Here is a 27,705-nt window from a genome sequence, read left to right as displayed (position 1 = left end):
AAATGGGATCTATCACTTGCCAATCGACAGAGTCCATTGGCCACGCTCAGATTTTCAAAAAGAGGCCATTTTCTATTTCTCTATCGCCTTATTTTTCTAAACTTTCTTTTAGTGGTTGATATAGCTATCCTTTGAATTTTTCTCTGCAATTTGGTGTGCTGTCTTTTCATCATTTCAGGGTGTTGCTCACAAAATTTAAGCTAATTCTGATGTTCAAATTTTTTCATCACTTTGGTCTGTGAAAACTTTGAACTGCCATAACTGTTGATCCAGGCGTCAGAATTGGCATTATTATATATGCTTTTGGGGTAGAAAAATGGGATGTATCACCTGCCAATCGACAGAGTCCATTGGCCACGCTCAGATTTTCAAAAAGTGGCTGTTTTCTATTTCTCTATCGCCTTATTTTTCTAAAGTTTCTTCTAGTGGTTCATATAGCTATCCTTTGAATTTTGCTCTGGAATTTGCTGTGTTGTCTTTTCATCATTTCAGGGTGTTGCTCACAAAATTTAAGCCAATTCTGATTTTCAAATTTTTTCATCACTTTGGTCTGTGAAAACTTTGAACTGCCATAACTGTTGATCCACGCGTCAGAATTGGCATTATTATATATGCTTTTGGGGTAGAAAAATGGGATCTATCACCTGCCAATCGACAGAGTCCATTGGCCACGCACGGATTTTCAAAAAGAGGCCGTTTTCTATTTCTCTATCACCTTATTTTTCTAAACTTTCTTTTAGTGGTTCATATAGCTAACCTTTGAATTTGCTCTGGAATTTGGTGTGCTGTCTTTTCATCATTTCAGGGTGTTGCTCACAAAATTTATGCCAATTCTAATTTTCAAATTTTTTCATCACTTTGGTCTGTGAAAACCTTGAACTGCCATAACTGTTGATCCAGGCGTCAGAATTGGCATTATTATAGATGCTTTTGGGGTAGAAAAATGGGATCTATCACTTGCCAATCGACAGAGTCCATTGGCCATGCTCGGATTTTCAAAAAGAGGCCGTTTTCTATTTCTCTATCGCCTTATTTTTCTAAAGTTTCTTCTAGTGGTTCATATAGCTATCCTTTGAATTTTGCTCTGGAATTTGGTGTGTTGTCTTTTCATCATTTCAGGGTGTTGCTCACAAAATTTAAGCCAATTCTGATTGTCAAATTTTTTCATCACTTTGGTCTGTGAAAACTTTGAACTGCCATAACTGTTGATCCACGCGTCAGAATTGGCATTATTATATATGCTTTTGGGGTAGAAAAATGGGATCTATCACCTGCCAATTGACAGAGTCCATTGGCCACGCTCGGATTTTCAAAAAGAGGCTATTTTCTATTTCTCTATCGCCTTATTTTTCTAAACTTTCTTTTAGTGGTTCATATAGCTATCCTTTGAATTTTGCTCTGGAATTTGCTGTGCTCTCTTTTCACTATTTCAGCGTGTTTCTCACAAAATTTAAGCCAATTCGGATTTTCAAATTTTTTCATAACTTTGGTCTGTGAAAACTTTGAACTGCCATAACTGTTGGTCCAGGCGTCAGATTTGGCATTATTATATATGCTTTTGGGGTAGAAAAATGGGATCTATCACCTGCCAATCGACAGAGTCCATTGGCCACGCTCGGATTTTCAAAAAGAGGCCATTTTATATTTCTCTATCGCCTTATTTTTCTAAACTTTCTTTTAGTGGTTCATATATCTATCCTTTGAATTTTTCTCTGGAATTTGGTGTGCTGTCTTTTCATCATTTCAGGGTGTTGCTCACAAAATTTAAGCCAATTATGATTTTCAAAAATTTTCATCACTTTTGTCTATGAAAACTTTGAACTGCCACAACTATTGATCCAGGCGTCAGGATTGGCATTATTATATATGCTTTTGGGGTAGAAAAATGGGATCTATCACCTGCAAATCGACAGAGTCCATTGGCCACGCTCAGATTTTCAAAAAGAGGTCGTTTTCTATTTCTCTATCGACTTATTTTTCTAAACTTTCTTTTAATGGTTCATATAGCTATCCTTTGAATTTTGCTCTGGAATTTGGTGTACTATGTTTTCATCATTTCAGGGTGTTGCTCACAAAATTTAAGCCATTTCTGATTTTCAATTTTTTTCATCACTTTGCTCTGTTAAAACTTTGAACTGCCATAATTGTTGATACAGGCGTCAGAATTGGCATTATTATATATGCTTTTAGGGTACAAAAATGGGATCTATCACTTGCCAATCGACAGAGTCCATTGGCCACGCTCAGATTTTCAAAAAGAGGCCATTTTCTATTTCTCTATCGCCTTATTTTTCTAAACTTTCTTTTAGTGGTTGATATAGCTATCCTTTGAATTTTTCTCTGCAATTTGGTGTGCTGTCTTTTCATCATTTCAGGGTGTTGCTCACAAAATTTAAGCTAATTCTGATGTTCAAATTTTTTCATCACTTTGGTCTGTGAAAACTTTGAACTGCCATAACTGTTGATCCAGGCGTCAGAATTGGCATTATTATATATGCTTTTGGGGTAGAAAAATGGGATGTATCACCTGCCAATCGACAGAGTCCATTGGCCACGCTCAGATTTTCAAAAAGTGGCTGTTTTCTATTTCTCTATCGCCTTATTTTTCTAAAGTTTCTTCTAGTGGTTCATATAGCTATCCTTTGAATTTTGCTCTGGAATTTGCTGTGTTGTCTTTTCATCATTTCAGGGTGTTGCTCACAAAATTTAAGCCAATTCTGATTTTCAAATTTTTTCATCACTTTGGTCTGTGAAAACTTTGAACTGCCATAACTGTTGATCCACGCGTCAGAATTGGCATTATTATATATGCTTTTGGGGTAGAAAAATGGGATCTATCACCTGCCAATCGACAGAGTCCATTGGCCACGCACGGATTTTCAAAAAGAGGCCGTTTTCTATTTCTCTATCACCTTATTTTTCTAAACTTTCTTTTAGTGGTTCATATAGCTAACCTTTGAATTTGCTCTGGAATTTGGTGTGCTGTCTTTTCATCATTTCAGGGTGTTGCTCACAAAATTTATGCCAATTCTAATTTTCAAATTTTTTCATCACTTTGGTCTGTGAAAACCTTGAACTGCCATAACTGTTGATCCAGGCGTCAGAATTGGCATTATTATAGATGCTTTTGGGGTAGAAAAATGGGATCTATCACTTGCCAATCGACAGAGTCCATTGGCCATGCTCGGATTTTCAAAAAGAGGCCGTTTTCTATTTCTCTATCGCCTTATTTTTCTAAAGTTTCTTCTAGTGGTTCATATAGCTATCCTTTGAATTTTGCTCTGGAATTTGGTGTGTTGTCTTTTCATCATTTCAGGGTGTTGCTCACAAAATTTAAGCCAATTCTGATTGTCAAATTTTTTCATCACTTTGGTCTGTGAAAACTTTGAACTGCCATAACTGTTGATCCACGCGTCAGAATTGGCATTATTATATATGCTTTTGGGGTAGAAAAATGGGATCTATCACCTGCCAATTGACAGAGTCCATTGGCCACGCTCGGATTTTCAAAAAGAGGCTATTTTCTATTTCTCTATCGCCTTATTTTTCTAAACTTTCTTTTAGTGGTTCATATAGCTATCCTTTGAATTTTGCTCTGGAATTTGCTGTGCTCTCTTTTCACTATTTCAGCGTGTTTCTCACAAAATTTAAGCCAATTCGGATTTTCAAATTTTTTCATAACTTTGGTCTGTGAAAACTTTGAACTGCCATAACTGTTGGTCCAGGCGTCAGATTTGGCATTATTACATGTGCTTTTGGGGTAGAAAAATGGGATCTATCACCTGCCAATTGACAGAGTCCATTGGCCACGCTCGGATTTTCCAAAAGAGGCCATTTTCTATTTCTCTATCGCCTTATTTTTCTAAACTTTCTTTTAGTGGTTCATATAGCTTTCCTTTGAATTATGCTCTGGAATTTGGTGTGCTGTCTTTTCATCATTTCAAGGTGTTGCTCATAAAATTTAAGCCAATTCTGATTTTCAAAATTTTTCATCACTTTGGTCTGTGAAAATTTTGAACTGCCATAACTGTTGATCCAGGCGTCAGAATTGGCATTATTATATATGCTTTTGGGGTAGAAAAATGGGATCTATCACCTGCCAATCGACAGAGTCCATTGGCCACGCTCGGATTTTCAAAAAGAGGCCGTTTTCTATTTCTCTATCGCCTTATTTTTCTAAACTTTCTTTTAGTATCCTTTGAATTTTGCTCTGGAATTTGGTGTGCTGTCTTTTCATCATTTCAGGGTGTTGCTCACAAAATTTAAGCCAATTCTGATTTTCAAATTTTTTCATCACTTTGGCCTGTGAAAACTTTGAACTGCCATAACTGTTGATCCACGCGTCAGAATTGGCATTATTATATATGCTTTTGGGGTAGAAAAATGGGATCTATCACCTGCCAATCGACAGAGTCCATTGGCCACGCACGGATTTTCAAAAAGAGGCCATTTTCTATTTCTCTATCGCCTTATTTTTCTAAACTTTCTTTTAGTGGTTGATATAGCTATCCTTTGAATTTTTCTCTGGAATTTGGTGTGCTGTCTTTTCATCATTTCAGGGTGTTGCTCACAAAATTTAAGCTAATTCTGATGTTCAAATTTTTTCATCACTTTGGTCTGTGAAAACTTTGAACTGCCATAACTGTTGATCCAGGCGTCAGAATTGGCATTATTATATATGCTTTTGGGGTAGAAAAATGGGATGTATCACCTGCCAATCGACAGAGTCCATTGGCCACGCTCAGATTTTCAAAAAGTGGCTGTTTTCTATTTCTCTATCGCCTTATTTTTCTAAAGTTTCTTCTAGTGGTTCATATAGCTATCCTTTGAATTTTGCTCTGGAATTTGCTGTGTTGTCTTTTCATCATTTCAGGGTGTTGCTCACAAAATTTAAGCCAATTCTGATTTTCAAATTTTTTCATCACTTTGGTCTGTGAAAACTTTGAACTGCCATAACTGTTGATCCACGCGTCAGAATTGGCATTATTATATATGCTTTTGGGGTAGAAAAATGGGATCTATCACCTGCCAATCGACAGAGTCCATTGGCCACGCACGGATTTTCAAAAAGAGGCCGTTTTCTATTTCTCTATCACCTTATTTTTCTAAACTTTCTTTTAGTGGTTCATATAGCTAACCTTTGAATTTGCTCTGGAATTTGGTGTGCTGTCTTTTCATCATTTCAGGGTGTTGCTCACAAAATTTATGCCAATTCTAATTTTCAAATTTTTTCATCACTTTGGTCTGTGAAAACTTTGAACTGCCATAACTGTTGATCCAGGCGTCAGAATTGGCATTATTATAGATGCTTTTGGGGTAGAAAAATGGGATCTATCACTTGCCAATCGACAGAGTCCATTGGCCATGCTCGGATTTTCAAAAAGAGGCCGTTTTCTATTTCTCTATCGCCTTATTTTTCTAAAGTTTCTTCTAGTGGTTCATATAGCTATCCTTTGAATTTTGCTCTGGAATTTGGTGTGTTGTCTTTTCATCATTTCAGGGTGTTGCTCACAAAATTTAAGCCAATTCTGATTGTCAAATTTTTTCATCACTTTGGTCTGTGAAAACTTTGAACTGCCATAACTGTTGATCCAGGCGTCAGAATTGGCATTATTATATATGCTTTTGGGGTAGAAAAATGGGATCTATCACCTGCCAATTGACAGAGTCCATTGGCCACGCTCGGATTTTCAAAAAGAGGCTATTTTCTATTTCTCTATCGCCTTATTTTTCTAAACTTTCTTTTAGTGGTTCATATAGCTATCCTTTGAATTTTGCTCTGGAATTTGCTGTGCTCTCTTTTCACTATTTCAGCGTGTTTCTCACAAAATTTAAGCCAATTCGGATTTTCAAATTTTTCCATAACTTTGGTCTGTGAAAACTTTGAACTGCCATAACTGTTGGTCCAGGCGTCAGATTTGGCATTATTACATGTGCTTTTGGGGTAGAAAAATGGGATCTATCACCTGCCAATTGACAGAGTCCATTGGCCACGCTCGGATTTTCCAAAAGAGGCCGTTTTCTATTTCTCTATCGCCTTATTTTTCTAAACTTTCTTTTAGTGGTTCATATAGCTTTCCTTTGAATTATGCTCTGGAATTTGGTGTGCTGTCTTTTCATCATTTCAAGGTGTTGCTCATAAAATTTAAGCCAATTCTGATTTTCAAAATTTTTCATCACTTTGGTCTGTGAAAACTTTGAACTGCCATAACTGTTGATCCAGGCGTCAGAATTGGCATTATTATATATGCTTTTGGGGTAGAAAAATGGGATCTATCACCTGCCAATCGACAGAGTCCATTAGCCACGCTCGGATTTTCAAAAAGAGGCCGTTTTCTATTTCTCTATCGCCTTATTTTTCTAAACTTTCTTTTAGTATCCTTTGAATTTTGCTCTGGAATTTGGTGTGCTGTCTTTTCATCATTTCAGGGTGTTGCTCACAAAATTTAAGCCAATTCTGATTTTCAAATTTTTTCATCACTTTGGCCTGTGAAAACTTTGAACTGCCATAACTGTTGATCCACGCGTCAGAATTGGCATTATTATATATGCTTTTGGGGTAGAAAAATGGGATCTATCACCTGCCAATCGACAGAGTCCATTGGCCACGCACGGATTTTCAAAAAGAGGCCATTTTCTATTTCTCTATCGCCTTATTTTTCTAAACTTTCTTTTAGTGGTTGATATAGCTATCCTTTGAATTTTTCTCTGGAATTTGGTGTGCTGTCTTTTCATCATTTCAGGGTGTTGCTCACAAAATTTAAGCTAATTCTGATGTTCAAATTTTTTCATCACTTTGGTCTGTGAAAACTTTGAACTGCCATAACTGTTGATCCAGGCGTCAGAATTGGCATTATTATATATGCTTTTGGGGTAGAAAAATGGGATGTATCACCTGCCAATCGACAGAGTCCATTGGCCACGCTCAGATTTTCAAAAAGTGGCTGTTTTCTATTTCTCTATCGCCTTATTTTTCTAAAGTTTCTTCTAGTGGTTCATATAGCTATCCTTTGAATTTTGCTCTGGAATTTGCTGTGTTGTCTTTTCATCATTTCAGGGTGTTGCTCACAAAATTTAAGCCAATTCTGATTTTCAAATTTTTTCATCACTTTGGTCTGTGAAAACTTTGAACTGCCATAACTGTTGATCCACGCGTCAGAATTGGCATTATTATATATGCTTTTGGGGTAGAAAAATGGGATCTATCACCTGCCAATCGACAGAGTCCATTGGCCACGCACGGATTTTCAAAAAGAGGCCGTTTTCTATTTCTCTATCACCTTATTTTTCTAAACTTTCTTTTAGTGGTTCATATAGCTAACCTTTGAATTTGCTCTGGAATTTGGTGTGCTGTCTTTTCATCATTTCAGGGTGTTGCTCACAAAATTTATGCCAATTCTAATTTTCAAATTTTTTCATCACTTTGGTCTGTGAAAACTTTGAACTGCCATAACTGTTGATCCAGGCGTCAGAATTGGCATTATTATAGATGCTTTTGGGGTAGAAAAATGGGATCTATCACTTGCCAATCGACAGAGTCCATTGGCCATGCTCGGATTTTCAAAAAGAGGCCGTTTTCTATTTCTCTATCGCCTTATTTTTCTAAAGTTTCTTCTAGTGGTTCATATAGCTATCCTTTGAATTTTGCTCTGGAATTTGGTGTGTTGTCTTTTCATCATTTCAGGGTGTTGCTCACAAAATTTAAGCCAATTCTGATTGTCAAATTTTTTCATCACTTTGGTCTGTGAAAACTTTGAACTGCCATAACTGTTGATCCAGGCGTCAGAATTGGCATTATTATATATGCTTTTGGGGTAGAAAAATGGGATCTATCACCTGCCAATTGACAGAGTCCATTGGCCACGCTCGGATTTTCAAAAAGAGGCTATTTTCTATTTCTCTATCGCCTTATTTTTCTAAACTTTCTTTTAGTGGTTCATATAGCTATCCTTTGAATTTTGCTCTGGAATTTGTTGTGCTCTCTTTTCAGTATTTCAGCGTGTTTCTCACAAAATTTAAGCCAATTCGGATTTTCAAATTTTTTCATAACTCTGGTCTGTGAAAACTTTGAACTGCCATAACTGTTGGTCCAGGCGTCAGATTTGGCATTATTACATGTGCTTTTGGGGTAGAAAAATGGGATCTATCACCTGCCAATTGACAGAGTCCATTGGCCACGCTCGGATTTTCCAAAAGAGGCCGTTTTCTATTTCTCTATCGCCTTATTTTTCTAAACTTTCTTTTAGTGGTTCATATAGCTTTCCTTTGAATTATGCTCTGGAATTTGGTGTGCTGTCTTTTCATCATTTCAAGGTGTTGCTCATAAAATTTAAGCCAATTCTGATTTTCAAAATTTTTCATCACTTTGGTCTGTGAAAACTTTGAACTGCCATAACTGTTGATCCAGGCGTCAGAATTGGCATTATTATATATGCTTTTGGGGTAGAAAAATGGGATCTATCACCTGCCAATCGACAGAGTCCATTGGCCACGCTCGGATTTTCAAAAAGAGGCCGTTTTCTATTTCTCTATCGCCTTATTTTTCTAAACTTTCTTTTAGTATCCTTTGAATTTTGCTCTGGAATTTGGTGTGCTGTCTTTTCATCATTTCAGGGTGTTGCTCACAAAATTTAAGCCAATTCTGATTTTCAAATTTTTTCATCACTTTGGCCTGTGAAAACTTTGAACTGCCATAACTGTTGATCCACGCGTCAGAATTGGCATTATTATATATGCTTTTGGGGTAGAAAAATGGGATCTATCACCTGCCAATCGACAGAGTCCATTGGCCACGCACGGATTTTCAAAAAGAGGTCGTTTTCTATTTCTCTATCACCTTATTTTTCTAAACTTTCTTTTAGTGGTTCATATAGCTAACCTTTGAATTTGCTCTGGAATTTGGTGTGCTGTCTTTTCATCATTTCAGGGTGTTGCTCACAAAATTTATGCCAATTCCGATTTTCAAATTTTTTCATCACTTTGGTCTGTGAAAACTTTGAACTGCCATAACTGTTGATCCAGGCGTCAGAATTGGCATTATTATAGATGTTTTTGGGGTAGAAAAATGGGATCTATCACTTGCCAATCGACAGAGTCCATTAGCCTGTAGACCCCTAAAATTGTCCGGGTCGGAAATAAAGCTTGAAGACTCTCGAAGACTGAAGGAAGATTAGCCAGAAGGACTTCCAGAAGGCCCAAGGAGGGTTCTCTATAGGTCTAGAGATCTTAGGATAGCTAAAATAAGAAAAGTGGGAGGAATGAAGCCCAATACGGCCTCCCAGAGGTTCAGTACGGCCGTATTGAACATTTTAAACTACAATACGGCCGCGCTGAACTCAATACGGCCGTATTGAAGTTTCTGAACTTCAATACGGCTGCATTGAATTCAATACGGCTGCACTGAACTTCAATACGGCTGCACTGAACTTCAATACGGCCGTATTGAGGTTTTTTGAACTTCAATACGGCCGTATTGAATTCAATACGGCCGTATTGTAGTTCAAAACTTCAATACGGACCGTATTGACCCCCAGAAACCGTATTGAGCCTCTTCCCTATAAATATGACGTCAATGGGACGTCATTTCACACTTTTACACTGAGTTTTAACCCTCTTCTTGAGTATTCTGGGTTTTTTTGAGCAGTGCTCTGCCTAGAAATCACTCGGAGAGTTGATCCGACAAAGTTCTCGAGTTCTGAGCTTTTTTCTTGAGTCTCGAACTGAGTCGAAGGGAAATCCTCCGGATTTCCATAGTTAAAATTTTCTAGGAGGGAGCGAGCGGGCTTGTAGAGCGAGGGAACGCCAAAAAGCTTCCCAGTTTTACTTGAATATAAAAGCACGCTTCAAAGGTTTCTTCTTAAGACCTTCCTTTTACTACTTTCTGTGTGCATATTTAAACTGTCATTATGTAGATAGTTAATTTATAATTGCTTAGAATAAATAGGGGTAATTTAGTAATTTCGCACTATTATTTTTTTAAATAATCAGTCATAGGGAACCCGAAAGGGGCGCTGTGGGGTGCTAACACCTTCCCCACGCGTAACCGACTCCCTTACCCGACTCTGGTTGTAATGGCCGAAGTCGATTTTTGAATCGATTGCCTTAAACTTCTTTTTCCAATGTTTTGAGTAAAACATTGGTGGCGACTCCATGAACCCTTCCTTTTTATGAAAACTGCTAATCCATGGAGGGTCCCGCTTGGGATTAACATGGATTGGTGAGCCTTTTAATAAAATTGCTCGTTTGACAAGGTCTCAGTTTGAGAATAAGTCATTCTAGCAATCCATATTTTTAAACAAATAAAAGAGTCCAACCATCCTTCGCGAATGCCGAAAGCCCGTTTCGGGCCGGTGGCGACAGATGGCGACTCCACTGGGGAAGCCTCGAGAGTCAGTCCCATTTAGTGACAGATTATTTCTAAAAAATAATAGTTTAAAATTACTTTATTACCCCTTGCTTGTATAATAACATGTTTTACCTATTTGGCTTTAATAACTGTTGAATGTTTAAATTTTTGCAATTGTTTGAAATAAAAACTGCACACAAACCTTTGCACACAACAGTTCCCTCTATACCCGGGGGCATGAGTGGTAAGCCATAGGGAGTGGATGTTAGTACGGCCGGTTGTCGAATGGGTCTATAGGTGCCCGTAGACCGTTGTCGGAAAGCATCACTCAAGGTGATAACCATGAACTCGAGTCCGACAGTGCGTTGGAGCTTTCCATCGACTTACGACGAGAGGAATTGGGTCCCTATAATGGGGGCACCTTGGGGGCCTCAGACCGATGAGAACAGTTAGAACCACCTTGAATATGCACTTTTCTGCAGGATACCCCTACCTCGTGATTCGCTCGTGACTGTTCGTGGATGAGTGAATTGTTTGTGCATTGTTTATGTGAAATTGTTTGAGCATACATTGCATTTCTTTAAACATACAACATTTCTATTCTTTTAAAATAAGAATGAATAGAAATAAGAATCTTCCATTACATGGTGTTAACATCTACCATCATCACATTCATGTAGGTAGTTTCCCTTTTCACCCAAAAATACAAAAAGAAACAAAATACCCAAAGAAAAATAAAGAAAAATATTATTTATCCAAACCAAGCAATATCATGCATCATCTTAGGAATATCCCGAAAACATGATAATGCTTAGTTGAATAAACACAATGCATGCATATTCACCACCATCATCTCATATCATGCATATAGATCATGGAGGGATCTAGGAGTTATTCATTTCATACATCTCTCCTAGTAATTCATTAATAAACATTAATAAAAAGAAAGGATCAATCGATCCGTATGTTCAAGATGGATCGCACGCCATTTGTTATTAAGTGTAAGCCAACAACCGCGCCAAGCGAGCGCACATCAACTCCGTTGTTGGTAATCAAGACGAATAAAGGGGAAGGTCCAACACCATTAAGGATCACTGCTCCAAGACCTTTCCCCTACGAATCAAATAAGGCTGTGCCGTGGATATACGACATCCATTCTTCTGCCTACAGCGATATCTCCAACATCGCTGGACTTGGGGGCATGACTAGGAGTGGAAGGATCTACACTCCCGAAGATCTGCACGACAAAGCTCCCAAGAATAAAGAAAAGGAGAAAACTGAGGAAGATAGAGAATCCGAGGAGGAGACTGATGAGCTGTTAAAAATCATCAAACAAAGCGAGTATTCCATTGTGGATCAACTTCACAAAACACCAGCAAAGATCACTTTGTTGTCGTTGATCCTAAGCTCCGAACCGCATCGGCAAGCTCTGTTGAAAGTCTTGAACGAGGCATATGTGTCGCATACTATCTCCCAAGACAAATTTGAGGGGATTGTTAGTCACATCACGGCTAATGATCACCTCTCTTTCACCGATGAAGAAATCCCCGCTGAGGGACCAAACCACAATAAGCCCTTGCACATCTCTGTAAAGTGCAAGGAGTATCACATCGCAAAGGTCTTGGTGGATAATGGATCTTCCCTGAACGTAATGCCAAAGAGAACGTTCGACCAAATGACAATCAAGGGAGTCCAAATGCGCCCGAGCAACATGATCGTTCGAGCTTTCGACGGCTCTAAAAGAGAAGTGGTAGGAGAAATCAGTCTTCCAATCCAAATTGGGCCCACTATCTTTAATGTCGAATTCCAAGTAATGGATATCACTCCTGCATACAGCTGTCTCCTTGGCCGACCTTGGATTCATGATGCGAAAGCTGTACCCTCTACGCTCCACCAGAAAGTCAAGTTCATAGTGGGTGACAAACTGGTGACCGTACAAGCAGAAGATGACATACTCATCAGCAAGCCATCCACCATACCTTATGTGGATGCAGTAGAGGAAGCTTTGGAAACCGCCTTCCAAGCATTGGAAATTGCCAATGTTGAGACGTTTCCCCGAGAAATGAAGAAAGCAGCCCATATGCTCACTAAGAACGGATACTTGCCAGGACAAGGATTAGGCAAGGACTCCCAAGGAATCCCGGAGCTACCCATTATCAAGGACAATCCGGGGAAACAAGGGTTAGGATACAACCCTGTTAATGATCAAAGAACGAAGAGGAATCAAGATCCTTCTCGACGTTCTTTAAGCCAGATCTTTAGGAAGGCTGGTTCACAAATGTCAAGGCCAGCTGTCGTCATCAAGTGTCCTTTTCCTTCTAATAGGGATGTGTAAATTCAGTGACTATTAGAGATCACTCCTCGGGGACAGCCCGACCCCCGAGCCTCGATAGGGCACATGTTTTCCACTATGATTATAATAAAATCATTCTTTCTTATTGCTTCTTTTCTTGCTTGCAATAAAACTCTAAACCACATTATTTAACCCTGTTTGATTAAACATGAATGAGGTTAAAATCATCTTAATAATAATAAACCCACATCATTTTTATGTGGAGGTGTGTGTGACAACTTGGAGCACCTTCCCTTGGGCTTGACAAGTGCCATCATGGGTAAAAAGAAATCTTTCAAAATAAAAGAAGCTCGGCAGGAAACTCAAAAAGGGGACTGCGCAAAAATAAGAGCAAAAGACCCGCTAGGAATCCCACGAAAGGGTGACCTAGGAAAAAATTAGGATTGCAAAAAATAAACAAAAAACAAAGGTCCGCTAAAACGCCACAAAAGGGTGTTTTAGGCAAAAATAAGGACAATCGAAAAACAGAATAAATCCATGATGGTACCACCAACTGAATTCAACAAAGGGGCTCAAGAAAAGCTATCCAAGTTGTCAAATCACAAATGTTAATAACCAAGACGTGCTTAACTTCATAAGTGTTTAATCAAACAAGCCTAAACACTTAAGCCTACCACTGGCCAAGCCATTCTTACAAAAACCATTTTTGAAAAAATAAATCCCCTCTAAAACACAAATTTCAGAACAAAAATATCTTTCCTTTCTTTTCTCTCTTGTCCCAAACGATTTTAGGATAATCTAGTGGAAACATGGAGATATAGTGGTCAATAGGAGGGTTGACATGTCTTCTAAAGGAAGGGGAGGATCATTGGGTTGATGACGCCCATCTCAATATAACACGCATCATTCCTCGGTTACAGAAATCGGCAGCGCACAGCCCGTCTAGAGGAATGGCAAAATCCAAACAAAGAAACGCATCGGTTAATTCTTTTGAAAAAATAAATCAAATAGAATTAGGTGCATCATACCGCATACATGCATACAGATGATAGGTGTACTGGAAGATCACTTATTCTCTGTTTATTAAAAAAAAAAAAAAAAAAAAAATTTAATACGCCCGTATTGAATTCAATACGGCCGTATTAAGACGACCGTTGAAGCAACCTTTCAGCTTCAATACGGGTGTATTAAATCCAATACGCCCGTATTGACCTCCAATACGCCCGTATTAAATTCAATACGGGCCGTATTGGTTGCCAAAATTGCCCAACAACAGCTACACCAATACGGCCGTATTGAATCAATACGGGACGTATTGGCGAAAATTTGTCTATAAATAAGCGTTTTCCTTCTCATTTTTGCATTCCAATCTTCATTCCTCTGCATCCTGCTTGTGAGTGAACCTCAAGAAGAAACCTCAGAAATGGCAGAATCATCTAGAAAGAGGCAGAGGGCCCCAGCTCGACGTGAGATGACAGACAGACATCAGGAACGGCTGCAGCTCATAGAGTCATTCACCTTCGAGCCGTCGAGGGCGCTCGACTTCGATATTCTCCGTACAGTGGGCTTGGAGGATGAAGTCCGAGGCTACTTCGACAGTATAGGATGGGGATTCCTCCTTGATCCCCCTTCTCACCTGTACTTGATGGCGACGAAGGAGTTTCTGGCCACTGTCGGCGTTACTGAGTCGACAAACAGTTTTGGGGAGGCTGTCTGCTCAGTTGACTTCTGGATAAACCAGGGGTACCGCTCACTGACGTTGGACGAGTTCAACGTCCAGGCAGGATTTTTCAGCAGGACTGATCAGCTCGCATATCGAGATGCTATATGCGAGTGGCCTGATCAGTGGACCCCGGTCGACATGTGGAGAGCGATCACAGGCCACGAAGACTATCATGCCAGGGTGAAGGGCACCCGGCTCCCGACCGCTCTTCGGATCTGTCACAAGATCCTCACCAGCACCATCCATGGCAGGTGGAAGAGCCCCGAGTCGGTGACACGGCCGGATTTATTAGCATTATACTGCATGGCCACCAGTCGGAGGGCTAACCCCGGATACTTCTTCCTCGAGCACGTTAAGAACTTGGGGGCACGAGAAGGAGGATCTAGGCAGGGATACATCCTGGTTGCCCCACTCCTCTCACGGCTTGCGGAGACTTGGGGATGCCCAGACGGCGTAGAGCCAGGGCCATTGGCACCGAATCCAATTAATGCCTCCACCTTGATCAGTATGAAGATCATAGCGAGATCAGGAGGGAGGTATGTACGAGCGGACGGCCCCGATGCCTTCGCCGAGCTCTTCAATGACGTTGATCTTCAGGGCGACGGCAGCCCACAGCCAAAGGCCGGCACCTCACAGTCGGATAGGGCCTACTTTGATGCCCGCTTTGACGCTTTACAGCAAAGCATCGATACTCAATTCGATGCTTTTCAGCACAGTATCGGCGCATGGCAGCAGAGCACCGATGCTCTGTCGCCACCGGCCCGAAACGGGCTTTCGGCATTCACGAAGGATGGTTGGACTCTTTTATTTGTTTAAAAATATGGATTGCTAGAATGACTTATTCTCAAACTGAGACCTCGTCAAACGAGCAATTTTATTAAAAGGCTCACCAATCCATGTTAATCCCAAGCGGGACCCTCCATGGATTAGCGGTTTTCATAAAAAGGAAGGGTTCATGGAGTCGCCACCAATGTTTTACTCAAAATATTGGAAAAAGAAGCTTAAGGCAATCGATTCAAAAATCGACTTCGGCCATTACAACCAGAGTCGGGTAAGGGAGTCGGTTACGTGTGGGGAAGGTGTTAGCACCCCACAACGCCCCTTTCGGGTTCCCTATGACAGATTATTTCTAAAAATAATAGTGCAAAATTACTAAATGTAGACCCCTAAAATTGTCCGGGTCGGAAATAAAGCTTGAAGACTCTCGAAGACTGAAGGAAGATCAGCCAGAAGGACTCCTGGAAGGCCCTAGGAGGGTTCTCTGTAGGTCTAGAGGTCTTAGAATAGCCCAAAATAAGGAAGTGGAGGGAATGAAGCCCAATACGGCCGTACTGAACTTAATACGGCCGTATTGAAGCTTCAATACGGCCGCAGTGAACTCAATACGGCGTATTGAAGTTTCTGAAACTTCAATACGGCCGTACTGAAATCAATACAGCCGTATTGAAGCTTCAATACAGCCGCAGTGAACTCAATACGGGCGCATTGAAATTTCTGAATTTCAATACGGCCGTATTGAACTCAATACGACCGTATTGAAGTTCAAAAATTTCAATACGGCCGTATTGCTTCTGTAGGCCGTATTGCGCCTATTCCCTATAAATATGACGTCAATTGGACGTCATTCCACACTTTTTCAGATAGTTTCAACCCTCTCCTTGAGTATTCTGGGGTTTTTGAGCAGTGTTCTGCCCTAGAAATCACTCGGAGAGTTGATCCGACAAAGTTCTTGAGCCCCGAGCCATTTTGCTTGAGGATCGAACCTAGTCGAAGGGAAATCCTCCGGATTTCCATAGTTAAAAGTTTTTAGGAAGGAGCGAGCGAGCTTGTAGAGCGAGGGAACGCCAAAAAGCTTCCCAGTTTTACTCAATATATAAAAGCACGCTTCAAGAGGTTTCTTCTTAAATCCTTCCTTTTACTGCTTTCTGTGTGCATATTTAAACTGTCATCATGTAGATAGTTAATTTATAATTGCTTAGAATAAATAGGGGTAATTTAGTAATTTTACACTGTTATTTTAGAAATAATCTGTCATAGGGAACCCGAAAGGGGCGCTGTGGGGTGCTAACACCTTCCCCACGCGTAACCGACTCCCTTACCCAACTCTGGTTGTAATGGCCAAAGTTGATTTATAAAAATCAATTGCCTTATCCCTTTTTCCAATGTTTTGAGTAAAACATTGGTGGCGACTCCACGAACCCTCCTTTTGCGAAAACCACTAATCCATGGAGGGTCCCGCTTGGGATTAACATGGATTGGTGAGACATTTAATAAATAAATTGGATAAGATCGACAAGGTCTCAGTTTGAGAACAAGTCGTTCTAATAATCCAATACATTTTCAAAACTAAAATAAAAGCGAGCTCGACCGTCTTCGCGATCGCCGAGGCCCGTTTCGGGCCGGGTGGCGACAGATGGCGACTCCACTGGGGAAGCTTCGAGAGTCAGTCCCATTTAGTGACAGATTATTTTAACAAATAATAGTTAAAATTACTTCATTACCCCTCACTTGTATGATAACATGTTTATCTATGTGGCTTTTAATAACTGTTGAATGTTTAAATTTACGCAATTGTTTGAAATAAAAACTGCACACAAACCTTTGCACACAACAGTTCCCTCTATACCCGGGGGCATGAGTGATTAACCATAGGGAGTGGATGTTAGTACGGCCGGTTGTCGAATGGGTCTATAGGTGCCCGTAGACCGTTGTCGGAAAACATCACTCAAGGTGATAACCATGAACTTGAGTCCGACGGTGCGTTGGAGCTTTCCATCGACCTACGATGAGAGGAATTGGGTCCCTATAATGGGGGCACCTTGGGGGCCTCAGACCGGTGAGAACAGTTAGATCCACCTTGAATATGCACTTTTCTGCAGGATACCCCTACCTCGTGATTCGCTCGTGACTGTTCGTGGATGAGTGAATTGTTTATGCATTGATTATGTGACATTGTATGAGCATACATTGCATTATTTAAACATACAACATTCCTATTCTTTTAAAATAAGAATAAATGGGAATAAGAATCTTCCATTGCATGGTGTTAACATCTACCTTCATTGCATTCATATAGGTAGTTTCCCTTTTCACCCAAAATATACAAAAATACAAAATACTCAAAAAGAAAAAAATACGTATTTATCCAAACCAAGCAATATCATGCATCATTTTAGGAACATCCCAAAAACATGATAATGCTTAGTTGAATAAACACTATGCATGCATATTCACCACCATCATCTCATTACATGCATTTTATTGTAGATCATGGAGGGATCTAGGGGAATGCAAGGGCAATTGAAGAAAGTGGACTTCTTATTGTACCGTGCCGAGAGGTTGGATCACCTCTGTACCTTGATGCCAAGAGAGGCTCGTTTGGAGTTCGAAAAATCTTATGGACGAGTCCTTGACTTGATGAAGATTTGTGTGGATCCAGCTTTTCTGAGAGCCTTGGAGTCTCGATCTGCACTGTTTCGAATTCCCCCAGTTTGACTTAGTTCCTACTCTCGAGGAGTACGAACTCATGCTTCGATGGCCCAAATCAACAGGGGTCTATATTTTCCATGGAAATCATGTGGTCGTAGAGAGAGTTGCCACTCAAGTCAAACTACCACCACGATTATCTGCTTTAGTGGGGAACGGCAGTATCAAGGGTTGGAAGCTTGCTATGATTGAAAACCACCTTTCTTCTTTGGCTGATGAGGGAGATTGGTTAGCTTTCAACAAGACTCTAGCGTTAGCCGTGTTTGGGATGATCCTATTCCCCTTTCACGCTAACACAGTGGACCATGCTGCTATGGACGCCTTCTTCGCTTGGGACGTACATATGAAGAGTCCCGTGCCTGCCATTCTTGCCGACACCTTGCTTTCTGTCAGATTATCTCAACAGAAGCAAGGGAAAACTATCCGATGCTGTACCTCCTTGTTGTATATGTGGGGCATCACACACTTTTATGCCTCTAGTCATATGGGGACTTTGCCCGATCCTTTGAGAAGTTTTTCGAAGATCCCCGTACGCCGTCGGTATGCTTCCGAGTGGAAGGAAGAGATGGAACAGTGGAGTATTGAGCACTTCACGTGGGTTTGTCCTTGGTTCCGTCCAAGCAATGTATTGACAAGATGCGGCAATTATCCAAGCATACCATTAATGGGCCTCAGAGGTTGCATAGCTTATTCACCTAGATTGGCTATGAGGCAACTCATGAGGACTCAAATTGTTCCTACCAAAGAGGAGCTTGGAGGGTTGTGTTTCTCCTTTGATTCCGAACATCAGAGGGATATGCACGCTGTCATTAGAGCGTGGGAGAAACCAATCTATGAGGGAGATCGAGAGCTTGGAAAGCCTCGGGTATCCGCCTCCACCGACTACGAGATATGGAGGAACGAGAGAGGGGTGTCTCAACCATCCACCTCTTGCGCAACCGCAACCACAAGGAGGTTAATGCAAGAACAAGTCGACGCCTTGACCAAAAAGCTGGAAATTATGGGAGCTCAAATGAGAGTTCTTGAAGAGAAAAATGAAGAATCCAGTTTTACTATTGATGGTCTTCAAAGGCAATGCAAGAAGAAAGACCACGAGATAGAGCGGCTCAAGGATGAGTGTGCTAACCTCAATGAGGAGACTACTCGGGCATCCAAAATGCCAAAGGTTGAACCGAGTAGTCAACTCCAAGAAGTCAACGCAAAGATAGCACACCTTGAAGCCGAACATGCAAGGCAGGCACAGTTGATCAAGAACATGCAAGACGATCTGCTCTTGACTCGATCCGACGCACAACAATGGCGGGAAGTTGCTCAACAACAAACCGCAAACCTTTCTGATTTCCGCAAAAAGGAAAGGGAGGGACTAGCACAAATGGCTAGACTCCGAGAGGAGAAGGATCGAGCCGAAGACGAGCTTAACGAGCTGCAGGCCATGATCAACTATCACACTCAAAAGGCGAAGGACGCTCAGAAAAGTAGTGATGATATGAGCCAAGCCGTCCATATGCAAGTTGAAGCAATAGCACGCCATGTGGAGGAAGCCGAAGACGAATGGAGAAGAAAAATGAACCCGCCTGTGGGTTTTTATCGGCTTTTCTCATATTGTAAAAAATTGCTTCAAAGCATTGTATGATAAGTTGTACACTTTCTATGATCAATGAAATCAAGTTTTGTGATTTATGAAATCTCTCAATTGCCTTTGCATTTCATAGTCATTCATTTGCATTTATCTCTCCCGGTAATTTAATAATAAATATTAATAAAAAGAAAGAAATAATCGATGCGTATGTTCAGAATGGATCGCACGCCATTGGTCATTAAATGCAAACCAACAACTGCACCAAGCAAGCACACGGCGACTCCGTTGTTGGTAATCAAGACAGACGAAAGGGAAGGTCCGACACCGTTAAGGATCATCGCTCCAAGGCCTTTCCCCTACAAAACAAATAAGGCTGTGCCATGGATATACGACGTCCATTCTTCTGCCGACAGCGATATCTCCAACATCGCTGGACTTGGGGGCATGACTAGGAGTGGCAGGATCTACTCTCCCGAAGATCTACACGATAAAGCTCCCAAGAATAAAGGAAAAGAAAAGGAGAAAACCGAGGAAGATAGAGAATCCGAGGAGGAGACTGATGAGCTGTTAAAATTCATCAAACAAAGCGAGTACTCCATTGTGGATCAACTTCACAAGACACCAGCAAAGATCACTTTGTTGTCGTTGATCCTAAGCTCCGAACCGCATCGGCAAGCTCTGTTGAAAGTCTTGAACGAGGCGTATGTATCACACACCATATCCCAAGACAAATTTGAGGGGATTGTTAGTCACATCACGGCTAATGATCACCTCACCTTCACAGATGAAGAGATCCCCACCGAGGGACCGCACCATAACAAGCCCTTGCACATTTCTGTAAAGTGCAAGGAGTATCACATCGCGAAGGTCTTGGTGGATAATGGATCTTCCTTGAACGTGATGCCAAAAAGAACGTTCGATCAGATGGCAATCAAGGGAGTCCAAATGCGCCCAAGCAACATGATCGTTCGAGCTTTCGACGGCTCTAAAAGAGAAGTGGTGGGAGAAGTCAGTCTTCCAATCCAAATCGGACCCACTATCTTTAACGTCGAATTTCAAATAATGGACATTACTCCTGCATACAGCTGTCTCCTCGGCCGACCTTGGATTCATGATGCGAAAGCTGTACCCTCTACGCTCCACCAGAAAATCAAGTTCATCGTGGGTGACAAACTGGTGACCGTGCAAGCTGAAGATGGCATACTCATCAGTAAGCCATCCAACATACCTTATGTGGATGCAGCAGAGGAAGCTTTGGAAATCGCCTTCCAAGCATTGGAAATCGCCAATGTTGAAACGTTTCCCCGAGAAATGAAGAAGGTAGCCCATATGCTCACCAAGAACGGATACTTGCCAGGACAAGGATTAGGCAAGAACTCCCAAGGAATCCCGGAGCTACCCATTATCAAAGACAATCCGGGGAAACAAGGGTTAGGATACGACCCTGTTAAAGATCAAAGAACGAAGAGGAATCAAGATCCTTCTCGACGTTCTTTAAGCCAGATCTTTAGGAAGGCTGGTTCACAAACGTCAAGGCCAGCTGTTGTCATCAAGTGTCCTTTTCCTTCTAATAGGGATGTGTAAATTCAGTGACTATTAGAGATCACTCCTCGGGGACAGCCCGACCCCTGAGCCTCGATAGGGCACATGTTTCCATTACGATTATAATAAAATCATTCTTCATTAATTCTTTATTGCCTCTTTTCTTGCTTGCAATAAAATTCTAAACCACGTTATTTAACCCTGTTTGAATAAACATAAGTGAGGTTAAAATCGTCTTAATAATCAATAAACCCGCATCATTTTTATGTGGAATTGTGTGTCAACTTGGAGCACCTTTTCTTGGCTTTAATAAGTGCCATCACGGATAAAAAAAAAGAAATCCTAAAAAACAAAAAGCTCGGCAGGAAACCCAAAAAGGGGACTGTGCAAAATAAGAGCAAAAGACCCGCTAGGAATCCCACAAAAGGGTGACCTAGGCAAAAATTAGGGTTACAAAATAATGAACAAAGACAAAAGCCCGCTAAAACATCACAAATGGGTGTTTTAGGCAAAAGTTAGGGCAATCAAAAAACAAAATAAATCCATGGTGGTACCATCAATTGAATTCAACGCTCAAGAAAAGCTATCCAAGTTGTCAAAGCACAATCATTAATAACAAAGATGTGCTTAACTTCATAAGTGTTTAATCGAACAAACCTAAACACAATAAGCCTACCATTGGCCAGCCATTCTTACAAAATCCATTTTTCAAAAATAAAACAATCCCCTCTGAAACACAAACTTTTGAAAATATATCTTTTCCTTCTTTTCTCTCTTGTCCCAACGATTTTTGAATAATCTAGTGGAAACATGGAGATATAGTGGTCAATAGGAGGGTTGACACATCTTCTAAAGGAAGGGAAGGATCATTTGGTTGATGACACCAAATCCCAAAATCAAATACGCATCATTCCTCGGTTACAGAAATCGGCAGAGCACAGCTCGTCTAGAGGAATGGCAAAAATCCAAACAGAAGAACGCATCGATTAATTCTTTTGAAAAAAATGAATCAAATAGAATTAGGTGCATCATATACTGCATACATGCATACAGATGATAGGTGTACTGGAAGATCACTTATTCTCTGTTTATCTTCAAAAAAAAAAAAAAAAAAAAAAATGAAAATCAATGCGCCCGTATTGAGTTTAATACGGGCGTATCAAGGTGAACGTTGAAGCAACGTTTCGTATTCAATACGACGTATTAAACACAATACGGGCGTATTGACGCTCAATACGGCCGTATTCCATTCAATACGGGCCGTATTGATTGCCACATTTGTACAATAACGGTAAAGCCAATACGGCCGTATTATATTCAATACGGTCGTACTGGCGAAAACTTCTCTATAAATAAGCCTCCCCCCTCTCATTTTTGCATACCAATCTTCATTCTCTGCATATTTTGTTTGTGAGTGCACCCTAGACAGCTTCTCAGAAATGGCAGAGTCATCCCGAAAAAGACAGAGAGCCCCAGCTCGACGTGAGATGACGGATCGACACAGGCAACGGCTGGAGCTCATAGAGACATTCAACTTCGAGCCGTCAAGGGTGCTCGACTTTGACCTTCTCTGAGCAGTGGGCTTGGAGGATGACGTCAGGGGTTACTTCGGCAGCATAGGATGGGGATTTCTCCTTGATTCCCCTTCTCAGCTGTACTTGACAGCCACGAAGGAGTTCCTGGCCTCCGTCGGTATTACTGAGTCGACGAACAGTTATGGGGAAGATGTCTGCTCGGTTGACTTCTGGATGAATCAGGGGTACCGCTCCTTGACTTTGGACGAGTTCAATGTCCAGGCAGGATTTTTCAGCCGCACTGATCAGCTGGAATTTCGTGATGCCATATGCGAGTGGCCTGATCAGTGGACTCCGGTTGACATGTGGAGATTGCTCACTGGCCGAGAGGATTACCATTCAGGGGTAAAGGGCTCCCGGCTTCCGACCGCTCTTCGGATCTGCCACAAGATCCTTACCAGTACTATCCATGGCAGGTCCAAGAGCCCCGAGTCGATTACTCGTCCGGACCTGCTGGCATTATATTGCATGGCCACCGTACGGAAGGCCAACCCTGGATATTTCTTCCTCGAGCATGTGAAGAAGCTGGGGACACGAGAGGGAGGAGAGTCTAGACAGGGGTATATCTTGGTCGCCCCACTCCTTTCACAGCTGGCGGAGACATGGGGATGCCCCGATGGCGAAGAGCCAAGGGCGCTGGCGCCAAAGCTGATCGGTGCTACCACTTTGATTAGCATGAGGATCATTACTAGATCAGCTGGGGGGTTTGTACGAGTAGATGGCCCCGATGCCTATGCCGACATCCTCAATGACCTCGACTTTGAGGGCGATGGCAGCCCACAACCAGAGACCGGCACCTCGCAGTCGGATAGGGCCTACTTTGATGCCCGCTTTGACGCTTTACAGCAAAGCATCGATACTCGATTCGATGCTTTTCAGCATAGCATCGGCACATGGCAGCAGAGTACAGATGCTCGACTAGACACCTTGGTGCAGGGGTTCGACAACCTCTCCGTCTGGATGCATCGCCGCTTCCCGGACCCGCCACAGGACCCGCCGGCAGAGGAGTGAAGACTGGCTTCTGTTTTCATTGCTTTTTCATGCATTAGTTTGATTGGGCTTAGCCCCATTTCTCAAATTTTCCTTGTACAAATTCATTTTTAGTAATGAAATTTGCCATTTCTGAATTTAATTTCTTTAGCAATTTAAATTCTGTACAGCAAAAGCCAAAAACATAAAAAAGGCAAAATACAGAAAAAGCCAAACCAGAAGAAAAGGCAAAATAGAAAAAGCCGAAAATGAAAAAGGCAAGGATATAGAAAATCCAACAAAAAGATTGCACAAAATAATTGAGCCTGGAGAGGCTCGCCGAAATAATACTCTCAGAATAATTGAGCCTGGAGAGGCTTGCTGAAATAATACTCTTTCAGAATAATTGAGCCTGAAGAGGCTTGCAGAAATAATACTTCCTCAGAATAACTAAAGCCTGGAGAGGCTTGCAGAAATAATACTCCCCCAACTGTACAGAGTCAATGAGCCTGGAGAGGCTCGCAGAAATAATACTCCCCAGAGAGAACCTCAACTCATGCTCTTGGATTCAAAATCCCCAGCAAGAGCTATCAAGCAAGATCGTCAAAATCCCCAATGGAAGTACGATCTCCCAAGCAGAATATCCAAGTCAAAGGACTTAAACTTCCTCAGTGAAGATAGCTCTCCAACTCAAGTGTCGAGTGAGGCTAAGCCTGTAGAGGCTTCCTAAATAATACTCTGGGATACATAAGATCCCTCATTCCCCAATCGCCTACTCAGAGGCATCCCTGCAAAAAGTGAAAAATCAAAAATATCAATAAGTATTCCCCAAGCGGAATCTGGCACTCAGCCGAACACTGAACTTCAAATCCCCAGTCGCCTACACAAGAGGCACTCCTTCAAAAAGGAAAACCCAAAAAAAAGAAAAAATCAATAATCATTCCCCAAGCGGAATCCGGCTCTCAGCCTATCATTGAACATCAAGATGATCTGCCTAACAGAAGAGGCCAATCACAACCAATGACAAAATCCCCTGGCGGATAACAGCCTACACAGAGGCAACAAAATCCAAAAATTAAAAAGAGATACCCCAATAAGGATAAACCGGGATACTCCACCAACGTCAAAGGACGTCAGCCAAACATAAGGCATCGCTCAACTCAGAGAGAAAGAGCATCTGTGTCTATACCCCAAGGAGTCAGAAATTCCCCAAGGGTACCAACAATGCAATGCAAGTTGGGGCACAGGAACCTGTGAATGACTGCACATCCCCTAGACGGATCCCTGCGTTATCCAGCCCTCAGTGGCACAAAATCAGAAACAACCGTCGAAGCAGCATCGTGGACTGTGGAGACAAAATCATCACAAATCCCTGAAAAGGAAATATTCACGCTACCCCGTCGTCACAAACACGGAGGTATGTAGCTTCCGGCTCGAGCAATGAGCGAAGCTATCTCTGGAAAGGGGGGTACTCACTGCTTACCGTTGTCACAAGGGTACTTAGCTTCCGGCTCGAACAAAGAGTGAAGCTAAGCCTGGAGAGGCGGTACTCACAGCTTCCAGCTTGGGCAGCAAGCAAAGCAAAGCCTGGAGAGGCGAAACTCACACTGCTCACCGTCGTCACAAAGGTGCTTAGTTTCCGGCTCGAACAAAGAGCGAGACTAAGCCTGGAGAGGCGAAACTCACACTGCTACCGTTGTCACAAGGGTACTTAGCTTCCGGCTCGAACAAAGAGTGAAGCTAAGCCTGGAGAGGCGGTACTCACAGCTTCCAGCTTGGGCAGCAAGCAAAGCAAAACCTGGAGAGGCTACTCGACAATTTTCCACCGGAAGACGCTACAAGTCAGAAGGTCGGCGCATCACCCGGACAATTGGGTCAACTCCTTTACTTGTCAGCCGATACACCAAAAGGCCGTCCGACTAAGTAAAGGGGGGGCAGCTGTAGACCCCTAAAATTGTCCGGGTCGGAAATAAAGCTTGAAGACTCTCGAAGACTGAAGGAAGATCAGCCAGAAGGACTCCTGGAAGGCCCTAGGAGGGTTCTCTGTAGGTCTAGAGGTCTTAGAATAGCCCAAAATAAGGAAGTGGAGGGAATGAAGCCCAATACGGCCGTACTGAACTTAATACGGCCGTATTGAAGCTTCAATACGGCCGCAGTGAACTCAATACGGCGTATTGAAGTTTCTGAAACTTCAATACGGCCGTACTGAAATCAATACGGCCGTATTGAAGCTTCAATACAGCCGCAGTGAACTCAATACGGGCGCATTGAAATTTCTGAATTTCAATACGGCCGTATTGAACTCAATACGACCGTATTGAAGTTCAAAAATTTCAATACGGCCGTATTGCTTCTGTAGGCCGTATTGCGCCTATTCCCTATAAATATGACGTCAATTGGACGTCATTCCACACTTTTTCAGATAGTTTCAACCCTCTCCTTGAGTATTCTGGGGTTTTTGAGCAGTGTTCTGCCCTAGAAATCACTCGGAGAGTTGATCCGACAAAGTTCTTGAGCCCCGAGCCATTTTGCTTGAGGATCGAACCTAGTCGAAGGGAAATCCTCCGGATTTCCATAGTTAAAAGTTTTTAGGAAGGAGCGAGCGAGCTTGTAGAGCGAGGGAACGCCAAAAAGCTTCCCAGTTTTACTCAATATATAAAAGCACGCTTCAAGAGGTTTCTTCTTAAATCCTTCCTTTTACTGCTTTCTGTGTGCATATTTAAACTGTCATCATGTAGATAGTTAATTTATAATTGCTTAGAATAAATAGGGGTAATTTAGTAATTTTACACTGTTATTTTAGAAATAATCTGTCATAGGGAACCCGAAAGGGGCGCTGTGGGGTGCTAACACCTTCCCCACGCGTAACCGACTCCCTTACCCAACTCTGGTTGTAATGGCCAAAGTTGATTTATAAAAATCAATTGCCTTATCCCTTTTTCCAATGTTTTGAGTAAAACATTGGTGGCGACTCCACGAACCCTCCTTTTGCGAAAACCACTAATCCATGGAGGGTCCCGCTTGGGATTAACATGGATTGGTGAGACATTTAATAAATAAATTGGATAAGATCGACAAGGTCTCAGTTTGAGAACAAGTCGTTCTAATAATCCAATACATTTTCAAAACTAAAATAAAAGCGAGCTCGACCGTCTTCGCGACCGCCGAGGCCCGTTTCGAGCCGGTGGCGACACTAAATTACCCCTATTTATTCTAAGCAATTATAAATTAACTATCTACATGATGACAGTTTAATATGCACACAGAAAGCAGTAAAAGAAGGGATTTTTAGAAAAGAAACCTCTTGAAGCGTGCTTTTTATATATCAAGTAAAACTGGGAAGCTTTTTGGCGTTCCCTCGCTCTACAAGCCCGCTCACTCCTTCCTAAAAATAATTTTTGACTATGGAAATCCGGAGGATTTCCCTTCGACTAAGTTCGAATCTCCAAGCTAAATGCTCGGAATTCCAGAACTTCGTCGGATCGACTCCCAGAGAGATTTCTAGGGCAGAACACTGCTCAAAAACCCCAGAATACTCAAGGAGGGAGTCAAAACTGTGTGGAAAAGTGTGAAATGACGTCCCATTGACGTCATATTTATAGGGAAAAGGCTCAATACGGTCTCTGGGGGTCAATACGGTCAACATTGAAATTTTGAACTACAATACGGCCGTATTGAATTCAATACGGCCGTATTGAAGTTCAAAAAACCTCAATACGGCCGCATTGAAGTTCAGTGCAGCCGTATTGAAGTTCAGTGCAGCCGTATTGAATTCAATGCAGCCGTATTAAAGTTCAGTGCAGCCGTATTGAATTCAATGCAGCCGTATTGAAGTTCAGAAACTTCAATACGGCCGTATTGAGTTCAGTGCGGCCGTATTGAAGTTCAAAATGTTCAATACGGCCGTACTGAACCTCTGGGAGGCCGTATTGGGCTTCATTCCTCCCACTTTTCTTATTTTAGCTATTCTAAGACCTCTAAACCTACAGATAGTCATCCTATGGTCTTCTGGGAGTCCTTCCGGCTAACTTTCCTTTGGTCTTCGAGAGTCTTCTAGCCTTATTTCCGACCCGGACAATTTTAGGGGTCTACAGCTGCCCCCCCTTTACTTAGTCGGACGGCCTTTTGGTGTACCGGCTGACAAGTAAAGGAGTTGACCCAATTGTCCGGGTGATGTGCCAACCTTCTGACTTG

The sequence above is a fragment of the Cajanus cajan genome, chromosome 10, assembly GCF_000230855.2.
Source record: "Cajanus cajan strain Asha chromosome 10, NIPB_CcT2T_4, whole genome shotgun sequence".
NCBI lineage: Eukaryota > Viridiplantae > Streptophyta > Magnoliopsida > Fabales > Fabaceae > Cajanus > Cajanus cajan.
Note: the sequence above shows the minus strand (reverse complement) of the source record.